General features: G+C 43.4%; 1 pseudogene; it reads left to right on the forward strand.

The window, feature by feature from the left end:
- Positions 1 to 1,847: 1,847 nt before the first annotated feature.
- LOC123450740 lies at positions 1,848 to 15,980 on the forward strand (annotated as a pseudogene).
- Positions 15,981 to 19,318: the final 3,338 nt, after the last annotated feature.

Raw genomic sequence — 19,318 nt, forward strand, 5'->3', positions numbered from 1 at the left:
CAAGTGCACTCAACTCACTAGCAATTGGATCAACATAATTGGATTTGTTAAAGAGATTAGCAAGTGTGTGAGGATCCATATCACTAGATTTTTAGCAAGCGAAGATGCAAGCATATTGAAGGCACATAGCACACAAGCAACAGAAAACAAGCGAAAGAAAGGGCGAACGAAAAAGGCAAATATTTTTTGTAAATTTTGTTTTTCAGAAGTGGGGGAGAGGAAAACGAGAGACAAAAAAGTAAATGCAAGAGATGAGTTTGCGACACTTACTTGGATGAGTTCTTGACTTGATCCTCCCCGACAACGGTGCCAGAAATTCTTCTGCTACGGCGACGGAAACCATTCTGTCACCCCTTGAGCTTGTGTTGGTTTTTCCCTTGAAGAGGAAAGGGTGATGCATCACAGGAGCAGTAAGTATTTCCCTCAGTTTGAGAACCAAGGTATCAATCCAGTAGGAGAATCGCGTCAAGTCTAGAGTACCTGCGCAAACACAAATGAGCTTGCACCCAACGCTATAAAGGGGTTGTCAATCCCTTCAAGATTGATTGCAAAGTGAGATCTGAAGGCAGAAAGTGCAATGAAGTAAAAGTGTAAGGCTGAAAATATGGTGTGGAGTAGACCCGGGGGCCATAGTGTTCACTAGAGGCTTCTCTCAAAATAGCAAATATTACGATGGGTGAACAAATTACTGTCGAGCAATTGATAGAACCGCGCAAAGTCATGACGATATCTAAGGCGATGATCATACATATAGGCATCACGTCCGAGACAAGTAGACCGATACTTTCTGCATTTACTACTATTAATCCACACATCGACCGCTATCCACCATGCATCTAGTGTATTGAGTTCATGACGAACGGGGTAACGCCTTAAGCAAGATGACATGATGTAGAGGCATAATCTCAAACCAATGATGAAAACCCCATCTTTTTACCCTTGATGGCAACAACATGATGCGTGCCTCGCTACCCCTTCTGTCACTGGGTGAGGTCACCGCACGGTATGAACCCAAAACCAAGCACTTCTCCCAATGCAAGAATCATAGATCAAGCTGGCCAAACAAAACCCACAACTCGAAGAGAATTACAAGGATATGATTCATAGATAATCTGATCATAAATCCACAATTCATCGGATCTCGACAAACACACCGCAAAAGAAGATTACATCGGATAGATCTCCATGAAGATCATGGAGTACTTTGTATTGAAGATCCAAGAGAGAGAAGAAGCCATCTAGCTACTAGCTATGGACCCGTAGGTCTATGGTAAACTACTCAGGCATCATCGGAGAGGTCATGGTGTTGGTGAAGAAGCCCTCCGTATCCGAATCCCCCCTCCGGCAGGGCACCATAGCGTGCCCAGATGGGATCTTGCGGAGACAGAAGCTTGCGGCGGCGGAAAAGTACTTTTGATGATCTCCTGATTTTTTCTGTAATTTTTGGGAATATATAGGCGAAAGACCTAGGGCAGAGGTGGCCCAGGGAGCCCACAAGCCTGGGAGGCGCCCCCCTAGCTGCAGCTAGGGGGCTTATGGGGTCCCTGGTGACCCCCTGCCTTGGTTCTGAAGTTCCTCGATCTTTTTCTGTTTCGGAAAAAATCCAAAGTTTGACAAGATAATAGCATGAAACCATCAAAAATTATACATACGTTGGAGACGTATCAACCAGCACTGTCTTCCACTGCATCGTGTCGGGACAGTCGTGCTCGCCGATCGGCAAAATCCAGTTGGACGTCCTTTTCGGGGACAAGGCTCACTTCCACCGAGAGTCCATATGGTTCGAGGTGGTGGATCTCAGCAGCCCGTATCACGCGCTGCTGGGCAAACCAGCTCTGGCCAAATTCATGGCTATCCCCCGCTACGCCTACCTCAATATGAAGATGCCGGGTCCGAAGGGCATCATTACTATCGCTGGCGACTACAAGAAGTCGCTCGACTGTGCACATGACAGCAGCCGCCTGGCCGACGCTATGGTGATTGTTGAGGTGCCAAGGCAGATCGACCGGCTCATGGCTCAGGCTACCGACCAGCCAGCGATCCCTACTCCTCCATCCCAGTCGGTCAGCGAAGGCTCATTCAAGCCGGCCAAAGAAACCAAGCAGGTGCCACTCGACCCTGCGAACCCCAAGCAGTGTGTCACCATCGGGGCTAACCTTAGCTCCAAATAGGAGGGCGAGCTCGTCGACTTCCTCTGTGAGAATCGGGACATCTTTGCATGGTCTCCCAAAGACATGCCTGGTGTTCCGAGGAAGCACGCCGAGCACAAACTTCACGTGCGACCGGATGCAAACCGGTGAAACAACCTTTGCGCCGCTTCGCTGAGGGGAAGCGACGCACAATTGGAGAAGAGATTGCCCGGATCCTTGCAGCCGGCTTCATCATGGACGTTTTTCACCCGGACTGGTTAGCCAACCTAGTCCTGGTGTTGAAGAAGAATAACACCTGGTGAATGTGTATCGACTACACCAGCCTGAATAAGGCATGCCCGAAAGACCCTTTCGCCTTGCTCAGGATAGATCAAGTGATCAACTCCACAGCCGGCTGCGAACTACTGTTGTTTCTGGATGCTTATTCAGGCTACCATCAAATCAAGCTGGATCCAGCTGATCGCCTGAAGACCTCCTTCATCATGCCCTTCGGGGCCTACTGCTACACCACCATGACGTTCGGTCTGAAGAACGCTGGTGCGACATTCCAACATTGCATGCAGCAGTGCCTACTGCCATGATAACCCACAAGTATAGGGGATCACAACAGTTTCCGAGGGTAGAGTATTCAACCCAAATTTATTGATTCGACACAAGGGGAGCCAAAGAATATTCTCGAGTATTAGCAGTTGAGTTGTCAATTCAACCACACCTGAAAGACTTAGTATGTGCATCAAAGTTTCAGTAGCAAAGTAGTGTGATAGTGACGGTAACAGCGGTAACAGTAGCAGTAGTGACAGGAGTAGCGGTAAAGTAACTTAGCAAGGACCAGTATAGGAAAAGCTCGTAGGCATTGGATCTGTGATGGATAATTATGTCGGATGACATTCATCATGTAACAGTTATAACATAGGGTGATATGTAACTAGCTCCAGTTCGTCAATGTAATGTAGGCATGTATTCCATATTTAGTCATACATGCTTATGGAAAAGAACTTGTATGACATCTATTTTCCATCCCTCCAGTGGCAGCGGGGTCCTAATGGAAACTAAGGGATATTAAGGTCTCATTTTAATAGAGAACCGGAACAAAGCATTAGCACATAGTGAATACATGAACTCCTCATACTATGGTCATCTCCGGGAGTGGTTCCGGCTATTGTCACTCCGGGGTTGCCGGGTCATAACACATAGTAGGTGACTACAAATTGCAAGACAGGATCAAGACCACACATATGTTGATGAAAACATAATAGGTTCAGATATGAAATCATGGCACTCGGGCCCTAGTGAGAAGCATTAAGCATAGCAAAGTAGTAGCAACATCAATCTTAGAACATAGTGGATACTAGGGATCAAACCCCATCAAAACTAACTCGATTACATGATAGATCTCATCCAACCCATCATCGTCCAACAAGCCTACGATGAGATGAAGAGCATCATGGAATTGGCGGTGAAGGATGGTTGGTGATGACGACGGCGTCGATTTCCCCTCTCCGGAGCCCAGAACGGACTCCAGATCTGCTCTCCCGAGGAAGAACAGGTGGTGGCGGCGGCTCCGTGTCGTGAAAGGTGATGAACTCTTCTCTCTAAATTTTTCCTGGGCGAGAGATACTTTATAGAGTTTGAGTTGGAGGCTGCGGAGCTACGTGGGCCCCACAAGCCTGCCAGGCGTGCCCTAGGGGGGGTCACGCATCCTGGGCTTGTGGGCTCCTGGCTCCGTATCTTCACGTAATTCTTGCGCCAGTATTTTTTATGTATTACACAAAAAATCCTCCTAAGTTTCCAGGTCATTCCGAGAACTTTGATTTTTGCGCAAAAATAACACCATGGCAATTCTGCTGAAAACAGCGTCACTCCGGGTTAGTTCCATTCAAATCATGCAAATTAGAGTCCAAGACAAGGGTAAAAGAGTTTGGAAAAGTAGATATGATGGAGACGTATCAACTCCCCCAAGCTTAAATCCTTGCTTGTCCTCAAGCAATTCAGTTGACAAACTGAAAGAGACAAAAGAAAAACTCTGTTTGATCTTGTTGTTGTAATTATGTCTAACTCATATTCGGATTTTCAGCAAGATCATAAGCTAAACACAGAAGCAATAACATTTAGGTCTCATGGTGTACTCATATCAATGGCATAATCAACTAGCAAGCAATAATAATAAGTTTCGAACGTCAACACTTCAATCAAAACAATCATGAAACAATATGAACAGATGGTATCTCACTAGCCCTTTCTGAGACTGCAAAACATAAATGAAGAGCACCTTCACAGACCAAGGGCTGACTGAACATTGTAATTCATGGCAAAGAAGATCCAGTCATAGTCATACTCAATATCAATTAATAGCAAAGCATAAAAATGACGGAGGTGCTCTCTAATTGGTGCCTTTTATAAGAAGAGGATGACTCAACAGAAACGTAAATAGATAGGCCCTTCGCAGAGGGAAGCATGGATTTGCAGAGGTGCCAGAGCTCAAGCTTTTTAAAACAGAGATAAATAATTTTGGGTGGCATGCTTTCATTGTCAACGCAATGACTGACGTCCCACAAGCGTATGGGATCGGAGCAGTTTTCGAGGGTAGAGTATTCAACCCAAATTTGTTGATTCGCCAAGACGGGAGGCGAAAGAATATTCTCAAGTATTAGCAGCTGAATGTGTCAGATTCAACCACACTTGAAAGATTAGTGTCTGCAAGCAAAGTATCAGTAGCAAGGTAGTATGATAGCAACGGTGCCAGAAACGATCTGTTGACGGCAGACTATTCCTAAATGTTGTATCAATGGTGCCAGCACGTTGACGGGGGATTATTCTTGAGAAGAATGCTTCCCCGGCTACGGCTCCAACAAAGTCTTGCAACAAGTAACAGCAAAGTAGTAAGGAACAACAGTACCAGCAGCACCAAAGTGGCCCCATCCCTTTTGTAGCAAGGGACAAGCCTAGGCAAAGTAACGTAGCGAGAACCAGTAGTAAAAGACTCGTAGGCAGTGGATCGGTGAAGGATGAGTATGACAGATGTGATTCATCATGTAACAGCTATAACATGGAGAGATATGTAACTAGCTCCCGTTCGTCAATCTAATGTAGGCATGTATTTCGTATGTAGTCATACGTGCTTTGGGAAAAGAACTTGCATGACATCTATTGTCCATCCCTCCCATGGCAGCGGGGTCCTAATGGAAACTATGGGATATTAAGGTTCTCCTTTTAATAAAGAACCGTACCAACGCATTAACACGCGGTGAATACATGAACTCCTCATACTATGGTCATCTCCGGGAGTGGTTCCGGCTATTGCCACTCCGGGGTTGCCGGGTCATAACACATAGTAGTTGACTACAACTTGCAAGATAGGATCTAAAACACACATATATTGGCGACAACATAATAGGTTCAGATCTGAAATCATGGCACTCGGGGCCTAGTGACAAGCATTAAGCATAGCCAAGTAGTAGCAACATCAATCTAGAACATAGTGAATACTAGGGATCAATCCCTGTCAAGAACTAACTCGATTACATGATAGATCTCATCCAACCCATCACCGTCCAGCAAGACTACGATGAGATTACTCACGAACGATGAAGAGCATCATGGAATTTTCGATGGACAAAGGTTGATGATGACGATGGCAACGATTTCCCCTCGCTGGAGCCCGAAACGGACTCCAGATCTGCCTCCATATGAAGAACAGGATGTGGCGGCGCCTTCGTATCACAAAACGCGATGAAGCCTTCTGTCTGATTTTTTTTCAGGCGAAACGGAAGATATAGAGCTAAGATTGGGGGCGGTGGTGCCACGTGGGCCCCACAAGCCTGCACGGCGCAGCCGTAGGCGGTGGTCGCGGCCTGTGGGCTTGTGGCCCACTCGCACGTCCCCTCTCGTGGATCTTTGCGCAGGTATTTTTCTTCTATTCCATAAAAAATCTCCGTAAATTTTCAGGACGTTCTGAGAACTTTTATTTCTGCACAAAAACAACACCATGGCAATTCTGCTGAAAACAGCGTTAGTCCGGGTTAATTCCATTGAAATCATGCAAATTAGAGTCCAAAACAAGGGCAAAAGAGTTCGGAAAAGTAGATACGACGGAGACGTATCAAATCCCCCAATCTTAATGCCTTGCTTGTCCTCAAGCAACTCAGTTGACAAATTGAGAGAGACAAAAGAAAAACTTTGACGAACTCTGTTTGATCTTGTTGTTGCAATTATGTCTAACTCACGACCAGAATTTCAGCAAGATCACAATCAAACCACATAAGCAAATGACATATAGGTCTCACGGAAAACACATATCAATGGGATAATCAACTAGCAAGCAAATAATAATAAGTCTCAAACGTCAACACTTCAATCAAAACAACATGAAGCAGTACGAATAGATGGTATCTCGCTAGCTCTTTCTGAGACCGCAAAACATAAATGCAGAGCACCTTAGAAGACCAAGGGCTGACTAAACATTGTAATTCATGGCAATGAAGATCCAGTCATAGTCATACTCAACACAGTTAAAAGCAAAGCATAAAAATGACAGAGGTGCTCTCTAATTGGTGCTTTGTAAGAGGAGGATGACTCAACAGGAAAATAAATAGACATGCCCTTCGCAGAGGGAAGCATTGATTTGCAGTGGTGCCAGAGCTCAAGCTTTTAAAACACAGATAATAATTTTGTGTGGCATGCTTTCATTGTCAACGCAATGACTAAGAGTTCTGAACATCTTCCACGCTACACATGCTATAGGAGGTTCCCAAACAGAAAAGTAAAGTTTTGACTCCCCCACCACCAATCAATCACACACCACGGCTAGCAGAATCCTCGGGTACCGTCCAAACCAAGATCAATCCTTGGGGAGTTTTGTTTGCAATTATCTTTTCCATTTGAGCATGGAACTGGGAATTCCATTTACCGGCCCCTTTCTCGTGAATGATAGTGAATAAACACATATCGAGGATAACACACCTAGCATGGAATATACCAATAGCCCCCTGTCACCACATGAGCGGTTCGGGCATGCAAAAGAGATTATTTCTTGAAGATTTAGAGAGTGGCACATGCAAATTTACTTGGAACGGCACATAGATACCGCACATAGGTAGGTATGGTGGACTCATATAGAACAACTTTGGGTTTATGGGAGTGGATGCACAAGCAGTATTCCCGCTTAGTACAAGTGAAGGCTAGCAAAATACTGGGAAGTGACCAACTAGAGAGCGACAACAGTCATCAAAATGCATTGAGATTAACTAACATTGAGTGCAAGCATGAGTAGGACATAAATCACCATGAACATGAACATCATAGAGGCTATGTTGATTTTGTTTCAACTACATGCGTGAACATGCGCCAAGTCAAGCCACTTGAAAAATTGAAAGGAGGATACCATCCTATCATACTACACCATAGTCATTTCAACATTCATGTGGGCATCCAAGACATACCATTATAAGATCCTAGCTAAGTAAGCATGGCATAAGAAACTATGATCTCTAAGTTGTTATTGCAAACATGTTTCTCTCACAACAAAGCTGAATCACGCATGATGAGCTAATCATATTTACAAAAACAAAATAGATCGATTTCATACCAGCTTTTCCAGGCTCAGTCACTTCATCATATATCTTCATTATTGCCTTTCACTTGCACGACCGAACGATGTGAACAATAATAAGCGTGCTCGTGCATTGGACTAAAGCTGGAATCTGCAGGCAAACACAAAGGACAAGACAAAGTAATATGGCTCTTTGAAAGCTAAACAGGTATGCATGCAAGAGCCACGAAACATTGTAACCATTATCTTCTACACGGGAAAGCTCCCAACAAGCAAAAGAAGAAAAGAAAATATTTTTGGGTTTTCTCAAACTAGATAGACACACGAAAAGAAAACAAAAAAAAGAAAATAAACTGACATGGATGATACAGTGGCAAAGCGTGAACACCGGCTAACAAAGTGAAAGCATAAGCAAGAATGTAATGTCGGTGAGAACACGTACTCCCCCAAGCTTAGGCTTTTGGCCTAACTTGGTCTACTCCCAAGGATGGTCCTGGTGAAACCGAAAATCATAATGGGGGTTATACGGGAGCGCTGCAGCCACTGCCTGAATAGCTGCCTCGTGGAGATGAGCAGCCGTCACCTCCCTCTCATACTCCTCTGGCTCTCCTGTGGTTATGTAATATCGTTGTTTTACGTGAAAGTCAAAGAAGGCAGGAGCAGGAAGGGTAATATGGGAAACACGCTGCCGGTTAAATATCAATCGGTATAGGAGGGATTCATCATCCCTCTCAAGGAACTGGTAGCATGTCAAAGCGACGCGGTCAAGGAAAGCGGTATGGAGCGGGGGATCTCCTTCGAGGATGGGTACTCCAAGAAAATTTGCTATGCGAGTGGCCTAGATCCCACCAAACAAATCCCCTTCAATTGCATTCTTATTCAGCCTCCTTGCTATAATAGCTCCCATGTTGAAGCTTTTGTCACCCGTCACTGCGCTCTTGAGGATACTAAGGTTGAGTGCGCAGAGGTGACAATGCTCAATCTTGCCATTAATGCATCTGCCTATGAAGAGGGCAAAGTAATGCAAGGTAGGAAAATGAATACTCCCCATGGTAGCTTGCGTAATGTCTCTAGTTTCTCCAACCGTAATACCAACGCAAAAATATCTAACTGAAGATTTAGGAGGATTATTGAGGTTACCCCAAATAGGTATTTTGCAAATTCTACTGAAATCCTCTAAATCCATGGGATACGATTTATCATAGAGATCAAACAGTACAGCCGGTCACGGCCAGCTGAAAATTTGAATCTACACACAAAAGAGGCAGTGAGAGCAACATAGTGTTCACATTTATCGGAGATGAATTCTTCGAGTCCGACATTGCGAACAAATGCATCAAACTCATCTTTGAAACCTGCCTCAATCATAAATTCATCAGAAGGCCATTGACATGGTTGTACCTGCGCGTCCCTAGGTTGGTAAGGATCAGGCTCCCGAATCGCAAGATGTGGACCTCTCTTGCTTGAGGAATCACCATGAAAGTTTCTCCTGAGCATCTTCCTTTTCTGAAATTTTCAGTGACCCAAAGGAATGGTGAACAAGGTTCAACTAAACTTGTAGCAACTACTCCCACAAGTGCCTAGAGACCATATTACGCATCAAAACTACTTGGGACCAGCTAAAATCAGCATGCAAAGCTCAAGAACATGGTCATCAAGGCAGCAAAAGTACGCGGAGTATAAGGCACTAGAGCAAAAACTAATTGGACCAATGGAGGAGTCACTTACCAAGGAGTAATTTCCCCAAAACAGTTTGGAGAACGACGATTTGATCAAAGAGATCAAAAATCCCAGCAAGAGGAGCAAGAACACGGGTTTGAGCTGTGAAACTATTTTTTCTGGAGGTAGGAGAAGGAGATAAGAGCAAGAATGAGTGGAGGGGGTGTCTGTAGGCCCCACAAGCCTGGGTGGCGCGACCAGGGGGGTGCCTGCGCCGTCAGGGATTGTGGCCCACTGGTGTGGCCCCCAGACAAGCTCTTTGTCTCAGAATTTTTCAAAAATTCCAGAAAAAATCATACTAGATTTTCAAAGTGTTCAGAGAATTTTATTTTCGGGGTACTTTTCTACCGGACGCTAAAACAGAAAATAGGGAAAACTAATCTAAATCTATCATTTTTCTTCTAAGCAACCTAAAGTGAAAGCTTGGAATAGAGGTTTGTGACTCCTTGATTCATCCATCTCGTGGTCATCGAAAGAAATCCGTCAATGGGGTTGATCAAATCCCCTCGACAAAACTTTTCGAATCGCAAAAGAGAATGGAGAATTTTCGAACAGTCACTAGGTCACCTCAATGGGGATGTGTATCTCCCCAACATGAAAATCATATTTCATCTTGACACTAGGAATAGGGCATTCAAAGCTCCCAATAAGAATCGATCAAGTTTTTTCGATAGCATTGATGCAATGTACACGATATTGTTTCTTCGGAAAGTGCACCGTATGCTCATTACCGTTGACATGGAAAGTGACATTGCCTTTGTTGCAATCTATAACAGCCCCGGCGGTGTTTAAAAAGGGTCTTCCGAGGATGACCGCCATGGCATCGTCCTCAGGAATATCCAAGATAACAAAGTCTGTTAAGATAGTGGTGTTAGCAACCACAACAGGCACATCCTTGCAAATGCCGATAGGGAAAGCAGTTGATTTGTCGGCCATTTGCAGAGAGATTTCAGTAGGTGTCAACTTATCTAGTTCAAGTCTACGATAAAGAGAGAGAGGCATAACACTAACACCGGCTCCAAGGTTGCACAACACAGTCCTAGCGTAGTTACCTTTAATGGAGCAAGGTACACTATAGGAATCAACTATTCTGATGATAGGTATAATCTTTGCCGTCGGCAAATCGTCGGGGCAGACGGCAAACGGGAAATTTGCCGTCATGGGCAGACGACAAAGAGTTACTATCATCAAAAATCACGAAAAAAAGACGTCAAAAAAAACCACACGGCAAAAAATAGTTTTGCCATCAACTATTTGGGTAGATGACGGCAAAGGCACAATTTTTGCCGTCTACTTATGCTACGGATGACGGCAAAAAAGATGTCCACGCTCCTGTTAACTCACCCAAACGGCAGGCAGTTTTGCCATCTTGGATTAGCAAGAGAAGACGACAAAAATTAGTCTTTGCCATCAGTTACGTCGTATAGAAGACGACAAAGAGTAAAAACACAGCTGCCCTACTTCCCGCGAGTGGAAAAAGAACACACCGGATAAAAAACGAGCGCAACAGCCCCTCCCTCTCACGACTCGTGGTTCCCTCCTCTAGGGTTCACAGCGAGCCTCCCAGCCGCCGCCGCCGGGCCCTCCCCGGCCGCCGTCGTCCGTCTGCGCGACATGGCGGGAGGGTAGGCCACCTCCGGTCGGGCGTCCCTCCACCACACGTCCGGTCGGGCCTCCCTCCACCACCGCTAGTGCCCTCCCCGGCTGACGCCGCCGGTGCCCACCCGACGTCGGACCTCCGTGCCTGTCACCGGTCGCCACCAGCGCCCTCCTCCCATTTGGTAACCAATGGCTAGTGGGTAGTACTCTATAGTAATTATTTTTTCTGAATCCCTGTCTCTCTTTGACCCACAGCACTGAATGATTACATCAGCCAAAAGCAGTACTGTTCGAAGGGATCGTGGGGGCTCTGTATCTCGCTAGTGCTACCAGTAATTTCCTCTCTTGATTGACTGTTGTTCCGAGTCTTGCTTTGCTCTGAGTGCTACCTTCACCTCGTCTCAGTCCTCTAATTCATTTCAAGTAGTGATCTGTAACAATTATGTGTTTATTGTTACAGTTTACCGTTTGTTCATGATCGCTCAATTTTGTAGGCAAGGTATCAGGTTCTGAAGTTTCAAACCATGATTTAAGTTCTATTTCCATTCACTGAAGTGATTATGTTGGGGGCTTGTGCTGGGGGTTCATGATTCTCGTGCTACCTTTAATATGGTGCAGAATTTTGTGTTCTTATACGTGCTGCCCAGAAATCCTCGTTCGACCGTTGTTATCAAAGTGCTAAACTTGTGACCGTTGTTTTCAGGCTCAGATGTGCTAGCCTCTTTGGATTGATGGCTGATATGAGTATGTGGTATGAGGAATACTCGTTGATTTATGAATTATCTGAAACATTGCTGATATGAATCCAAATTCAGTGTTTTGTTACATAAATGGTTCTGTTATACATAAATGGTTGCTCTGAATCTAGATTATATATTTCAAAATTTGGCTGCTATGAATTTAAAAAGGGCCCCACAATCTTTCCGTGGTACTAGTACTAGTACTCAAAGGCAATGAATAGTCACTAGCAAAATGAAACTACTAGTGAACCGCTGGTAGTGATGAACGCTACAGTGAGTATAATTACTATAGTGGCATTAACTGATAAATGCATCAAGGAGAGAGAGGTGGTAAATACTTGGCAGGTGCATGAGGGAGATTCACAGAAATAAGAGGACCATATACAGTATTCCACATGCAGAGTCCGGGGGCATCCTCCTTTTCTAAAATACATATATATACAGTATTCCCCTACGAATGCGTTCTGGAGAACCATAGGCACTGCAGTATTTCGTATTTTTGTTACAAAGGGTTTATATGTAACACAAGGCCTGCCAGAGCTTCGTCTCCACCTTAAATCGATACATTACACACTTAAAATGTAGCAAGCCCTGCAGCAAGCTAGCATTATATGCTACAGGGTCGCAGATGGACACTGAAACTTGTTCCATTGATTGGTTCCTGCAGGATGAGCAGTTGAAAAATCCAGAAAGGTTAGACGTAGTGGTGCTCATTGCTCTGCAAGTATTTGACACCATCGTGTTGAACCACTTGTTCTGTTATATAATTAACTTGTTCTAATATCTTGAAAGCAGGATGCTTTACTGAACAACGAGAAGGCTCCCAAGTCTGCTGATACTGTAGCAGCTTCACAGTCTGCAGAATCTCCGTTTCCAAGGTAATTATTTTACAGAGGCAGTGGATCTTGTTTCATGCCATATCCATGCTCTTATTTGCATTCCTTTTTCCAAAATTCAGCAGCGATGGCGACTCTGCCCAGTTGGACTCTTCTGTTCCATCGCTTGCGGAAGCAGCAAAACCAGGTTTTAGGAAAGCTGAGAAACACAGCAAGAATGCTCTGCGGAGTGTATCGGAGCTTCACATTGGCGATGAGAAGTTGGCTGGCTCTAGCAAATTCGATATGGCAAGGAATATCTACCTAATGCACTACTATATATGTATATATTACCTTATCCTGTAATCTGTCTACTGCTTTGTGTAGGACAAAGTGCTGAAAGGGTTCGGAGCTCGTCGTGCTTCCGGAGCTTCCAGTGGCACTAACATCCAGGTTGGTGATGTTCCTTTGAAGTCTTGAGAGATGTGCCCTTCCAAGATCACAATACCAGGAAAAAAAGCTCCTTTGAGTCTCACCTTGAAGACTACCCTGCAGTTTGTTTCATCATCTTCTGTGAAGTGGTCCGTATGCATTAGCTTCTCTTGCATTTCTTTCTTGTTTTAATTTAGAAAATGCACCCTTCCCAGAGAAATTTCATGAGTATCTTGATTTGGTGACATAACTTAGATTGACACTCTGAAAATCAGATATGTAAATGGTATGTGTGTGTCAGTCATTCAGTCTCATTGGAAGCTTACTGCACCTGCAATCTTTTTCCAGATATTTCAATTAGGTATTGATGTCTGTATGATCCAGTGCTCCAAGTGATATCATGTCTAGTACAGCATACGGTCACTAGGAAAAATAATTGAAAATTACTTGCAAATTGAACCCTCTATTCTTTGTTTAGTTTTGCTTAGATTTTCTGTCTCAAAGGCCCAAAGTATAATAACTCTTGCCTGGAACAGGTGTCACAATTTGAGTACAAGTTGTAGGGGCAGTGTTGCCGAGCCCCTTGCTCAGAGTTATAATGGCAGGCCTCAAAGTTCAGGACGCATGAGGCAAGAGAGCAACAATGAATTCTTATTCTCAAAGGCACTACAGTCATGGGTATATCCACAATCCATGTTACCTGCTCCCATCGTATCTGCTATGCTCTCATCAACTGCACAAGGAGGTAATTACTAGACCTGCACTATTGTTTGCTTTTGAAGATAAAATATCCCCGTACTTTCCTGGATGTATCGCTTTACCTTTTCTCCTTCTGGCATGTAGAAAAAGAGTTCATTGACAAAAGGTATCAAGATTGGGAAGATTCTTTTTAGAATCTTTACTACATGTTCCAGAAGAATCTGTTGAATATCTTCTATGGTATCTTCTTGCTCCTCACAAATCGATCCTTCGTAATAATTTGATAAGTATATGGAAAATTTAACTATTTTTCTACATGTACAAAGAATTCTGAACTCGTTAAGATTCCACATTTGTCTCGTGATCACCTTCGCTTGCAGTTATATTTCATTTTCCTTGGAAGTATTGAATCTTTGGGTTTTACTAGACTGTTATTCTATGACTCACCCTCGTTCATCTTACTGAACATCACTTTTGTTACTGTAGTTTATACGGCACAATTTATCAGCGGAAACTGTTTGTAGAAGTAGTCCTGTAATGCCTACTTGTCACAACCTACACGTGGCATGAGGTCACTACTACGGAAATAGGTCAGTCCTTCATTTTGTTTTTCCGACCTCATCATCGTTTTCACATTTCTATTTAAAATCCCTATTGAAGTGCCACATTTCTGTTACGTACCAACAATTATGTACATTACTGCCTGCAACTTCTAAATTCTAATTATTTCAATTAAGTAGATCAACTTATTGGTTGACAAGTACTCATTTCTTCATTTCTTCATGTAGAAGAGTATATTCTAGATTTCTTCATTTCCCTCTTCCATATTTTTGGGGACTTACGGCATATGAGTTACAACATCATACTGGTTTCACATGTGAATAAAGCATCTTTAATACTTTTGTGATTAACCCAATGCTTATTCTATTTTTTTGCCCATTTTGCTGAAAGAAAAATCTTTTTGGTTGTTGAAGTCAATTTTCTACCCTTATTTGGTACCATAATAGGAATGAAATATTGACTTGGTATATTGGTCTCTAGGGCATTGAATTGCTCCAAGCTAATCCAAGTTGTGTTGATTTAAATCTTTGTACTAGGTTAAAATATCATTGTCACTTACAATCATATTGTGTGACCATGTGGCTGCATTGTTGCAGGGTGTTTGCTTTTCTATGCCCCTTTGCAAGGCTGAAGTGGAGGAGGCTACCGAAGACGACCTGCTTGAGTTCTCAAAAATCCGAACACTCGACCTCGGCCAGGTTCTATTTGATTCTTCAACTTTCCCTTATTTGCTTTAGACAGACTGCAGCTACCGGACTGACTGGGATTGTTTCCTATTGGATGGGCAGACACTTCATGTAGATGCTTTATCCGAGGTTGACAATACCACGCAGTATATACATGGATGTGCTATGGATTATGCTATATATACATGGATGTGCTATGGATTACCCTATATATATATAGATGTGCTATGTATTATGCTATATATATGGATGTGCTATGGATTAAGGATGTTATACATATGATGTATGGATTATGGATGTGTTATATGCTGTATGGACTAAGGATGTTATATATATGATGTATGGATTAAGGATGTTATATATATGATGTATGGATTACGGATGTGTTATGTATTGTATGGATTACGGATGTTACATATATGTTGTATGGATTATGTTATATTTATATATATGTTGTATGGATTATGTTATATATGTATATATATGTTGTATGAATTATGTTACATATATATATGTGTTGTATGGATTATGTTACATATATATATACATTGTATATTTATGCTCTTTGCTGTCATGTTCATGATGACAAATAAATGTGGCGCCCTCAACATGTGGTTTGCCGTCTTGTGTAACTTCAAAAGACGGCAAAAGTATGGCATATTTTGCTGTCATGTACATGTTATGCAGACTGCAAAAAATTTGTCATATTTTGCTGTCATGTACAGATTAGACAGACGGCAAAAAATATTCCATATTTTGCTGTCATGTACGGGTGAGGAAGACGGCAAAAGGGCTAATGTCGACCGTTAGTTAGCCCGTTCCGTCTTCTGACCATTTTTTGCCGTCTACCAGACAAGCTCACGGCAAAATAATTTCACGGACGGCAAACATTTTGCCGTCTGCTCTGCCGGACGCTGACGGCAAAGATACCCTTTGCGGGCACATGGTCTAACGACATTATTTGCCGTCATGGGTTGACGGCAAAAATTTTGCCGACTGTAATTCGCTCTTTGCCGTCTGTAGCGTCCTAATGGCAAAATGCTCGATTCCTATAGTGAGTGGGCACACCGGGATGACCTAGTTTCTTTGGGGTTCCACCCTTGAAGGTATAATTGGCAAGCATGGCGGAGATCTCAAGATCAGGTATCCTCCTCTTATTAGTCACAATATCTTTCATGTACTTAGCATACGGAGACATTTTGAGCATATCTGTCAAACGCATCTGCAGAAAGACACGTCTGATCATCTCAACGAAGCGCTCAAAATCCTCATCATCCTTTTTCTTGGATGGTATGGGAGGAAAGGGCATGGGTTTCTGAAGCCATGGTTCCCTTTCTTTACCATGCTTCCTAGCAGTGAAGTCATTCTTATCATATCTCGTATTCTTAGGCTGTGGGTTATCAAGATCAACACTAGGTTCAATCTCCACATCCTTTTCATTGCTAGGCTGAGCATCTTCATGAACATCACTATTGATATTATCATTAGGCTCATGTTCATCACCAGATTGTGTTTCAGCATCAGAGGCAGAGGCATCTTTTGGACTCTCAGGGGTAGCAGCAACAGGGTTGTTAGCGTGCAGGTTCCTATCATCTTTCTTCTTCTTTCTAGGATGACTAGGTGCATCAGTGTTAACTCCTTGCGGTCATTCTACCGCCTCTAGTAACGACTCTGACAGAATTGTCATTCAACTCATTGAGCAAGTCATTTTGAGCTTTAAGTACTTGTTCTACCTGAGTAGTAACCATAGAGGCTTGATACTCCAGAGCTTAAGATCGTTGACGTTTCTGTCCACACAAGCACTTAAATGACTGAGTATACGAGCATTCTGTTCCAATTGTCTGCTAACATAATCATTGAAACTCTGTTGTTTGGCAACAAAGTTATCAAATTCATCCACGCATAGGCTAGCAGGTTTATCAGAAGGAATATCACACTCATCAAACCTATGCAGGGAATTTACTTCTACTACCTGTATCGGGTTATCGAGACCATGGATCTCTTCGATAGGTGGTATATTTTTGACATCTTGAGATTTAATGCCTTTCTCTCGCATAGATTTCTTGGCTTCTTGCATATCTTCAGGCCTGAGGAATAGAATACCTCTTTTCTTTGGAGTTGGCTTAGGAGGTGGTTCGGGAATAGTCCAAGCATTCTCATTGCACAAGATGTTATTCAACAGAATCTCAGCTTATTCTATGGTTCGTTCCCTAAAAACACTACTGGCACAACTATCTAGGTGGTCTTTAGAAGCATCGGTATGTCCATTATAGAAGATACCAAGTATCTCATTCTTCTCAAGAGGGTGATCAGGCAAAGTATTTAGTAGCTGGATGAGCCTCCCCCAAGCTTGTGGGAGACACTCTTCTTCAACTTGTGCAAAGTTGTATATTTCCTGTAAGGCAGCTTGCTTCTTATGGGCAGGGAAATATTTTTCAGAGAAGTAGTAGACCATATCTTGGGGGCTAAGCACACAACCAGGAGCAAGAGAAGTGAACCAGGTCTTAGCATCATCCTTTAGCGAGAATGGAAACAGCTTGAGCATATAGTAGTGGCGAATCTTTTCCTCACTGGTGAATAGGGTGGCTGTATCGTGCAATTTGGTAAGATGGGCTACAACCGTTTCAGACTCATAACCATGAAAAGGATCAGATTCGACTAGAGTGATTAACTCAGGGTCGACAAAGAATTCATAATCCTTATCGGTCACAAAGATAGGCCAAGTGGCAAACTTCGGGTCGTATTTCATCCTCGCATTCAGAGATTTTTCCTTCCACTTGCGTAGAAGTTTCTCAACATCATAGCTATCCTTACACACAAGAAAATCCTCAGCTATCTGTCCCTTCATAACATAGCGCGTATCAGGCATATCAGGCAATTCAAGCATAGTAGCAGGTTCTACTTCAATAGTATCAGCAGTATCAGAAGTATCATCCCGTCTAGTAGCAACTCTAGCAATATGTGCATCAAGGAATGCACCAAGTGGCAAAGCAGTATCAGGCATAGTATCAAGCATAGCATCATCAGGCATAGTATCAAGCATAGCATCATAAGCAACAGAAGTAGCATCATCAAGCACAGGCGACATATCAAGATTTCTAGCAGGAGGCGAAGTCGCAAACTTACTCAAAACTGAAGGTGAATCAAGTGCAGAGCTAGATGGCAATTCCTTGCCTCTCCTCGTAGTGGAAGGCCGGATTTTAGTTCTTGGATCTTTCGGATTCCTCATAGTGAGCAGTAGACGTCAATCCCAAGTGACTCAGAGAATATAGTTGTGCCTCCCCGGCAACGGCGCCAGAAAAAGCCTTTGATGTCCCACAAGCGTATGGGATCGCAACTGTTTTCGAGGGGAGAGTATTCAACCCAAATTTGTTGATTCGCCAAGACGGGAGGCGAAATAATATTCTCAAGTATTAGCAGTTGAATGTGTCAGATTCAACCACATCTGAAAGATAGTGTCTGCAAGCAAAGTATCAGTAGCAAGGTAGTATGATAGGAACGGTGCGAGAAATGATTTGTTGACGGCAGACTATTCCTAACTGTTGTATCAATGGCGCTGGCACGTTGACGGGGGATTATTCTTGAGAAGAATGCTTCCCCGGCTACGGCTCCAACAAATTCTTGCAACAAGTAACAACGGAGTAGTAAGGAACAACAGTAGCAGCAGCAGCAAAGTGGCCCAATCCCTTTTGAAGCAAGGGACAAGCCTAGGGAAAGTAACGTAGCAAGAACCAGTAGTAAAAGACTCATAGGCAGTGGAGCGGTGATGGATGAGTATGACGGATGTGATTCATCATGTAACAACTATAACACAGAGAGATATGTAACTATCTCCCGTGCGTCAATCTAATGTAGGCATGTATTCCATATGTAGTCATACGTGCTTAGGGAAAAGAACTTGCATGACATCTATTGTCCATCCCTCCCGTGGCAGCGGCGTCCTAATGGAAACTACGGGATATTAAGGTTCTCCTTTTAATAAAGAACCGGACCAACGCATTAACACGCGGTGAATACATGAACTCCTCATACTATGGTCATCTCCGGGAGTGGTTCCGGCTATTGGCACTCCGGGGTTGCCGGGTCATAACACATAGTAGGTGACTACAACTTGCAAGATAGGATCTATAACACACATATATTGGCGACAACATAATAGGTTCAGATCTGAAATCATGGCACTCGGTCCCTAGTGACAAGCATTAAGCATAGCCAAGTTGTAGCAACATCAATCTAGAACATAGTGGATACTAGGGATCAATCCCCGTCAAGAACTAACTCGATTACATGATAGATCTCATCCAATTCATCACCGTCCAACAAGCCTACGGTGAGATTACTCACGAACGATGAAGAGCATCATGGAATT

Source organism: Hordeum vulgare, chromosome 4H (genome assembly GCF_904849725.1).
Source record: "Hordeum vulgare subsp. vulgare chromosome 4H, MorexV3_pseudomolecules_assembly, whole genome shotgun sequence".
Lineage (NCBI taxonomy): Eukaryota > Viridiplantae > Streptophyta > Magnoliopsida > Poales > Poaceae > Hordeum > Hordeum vulgare.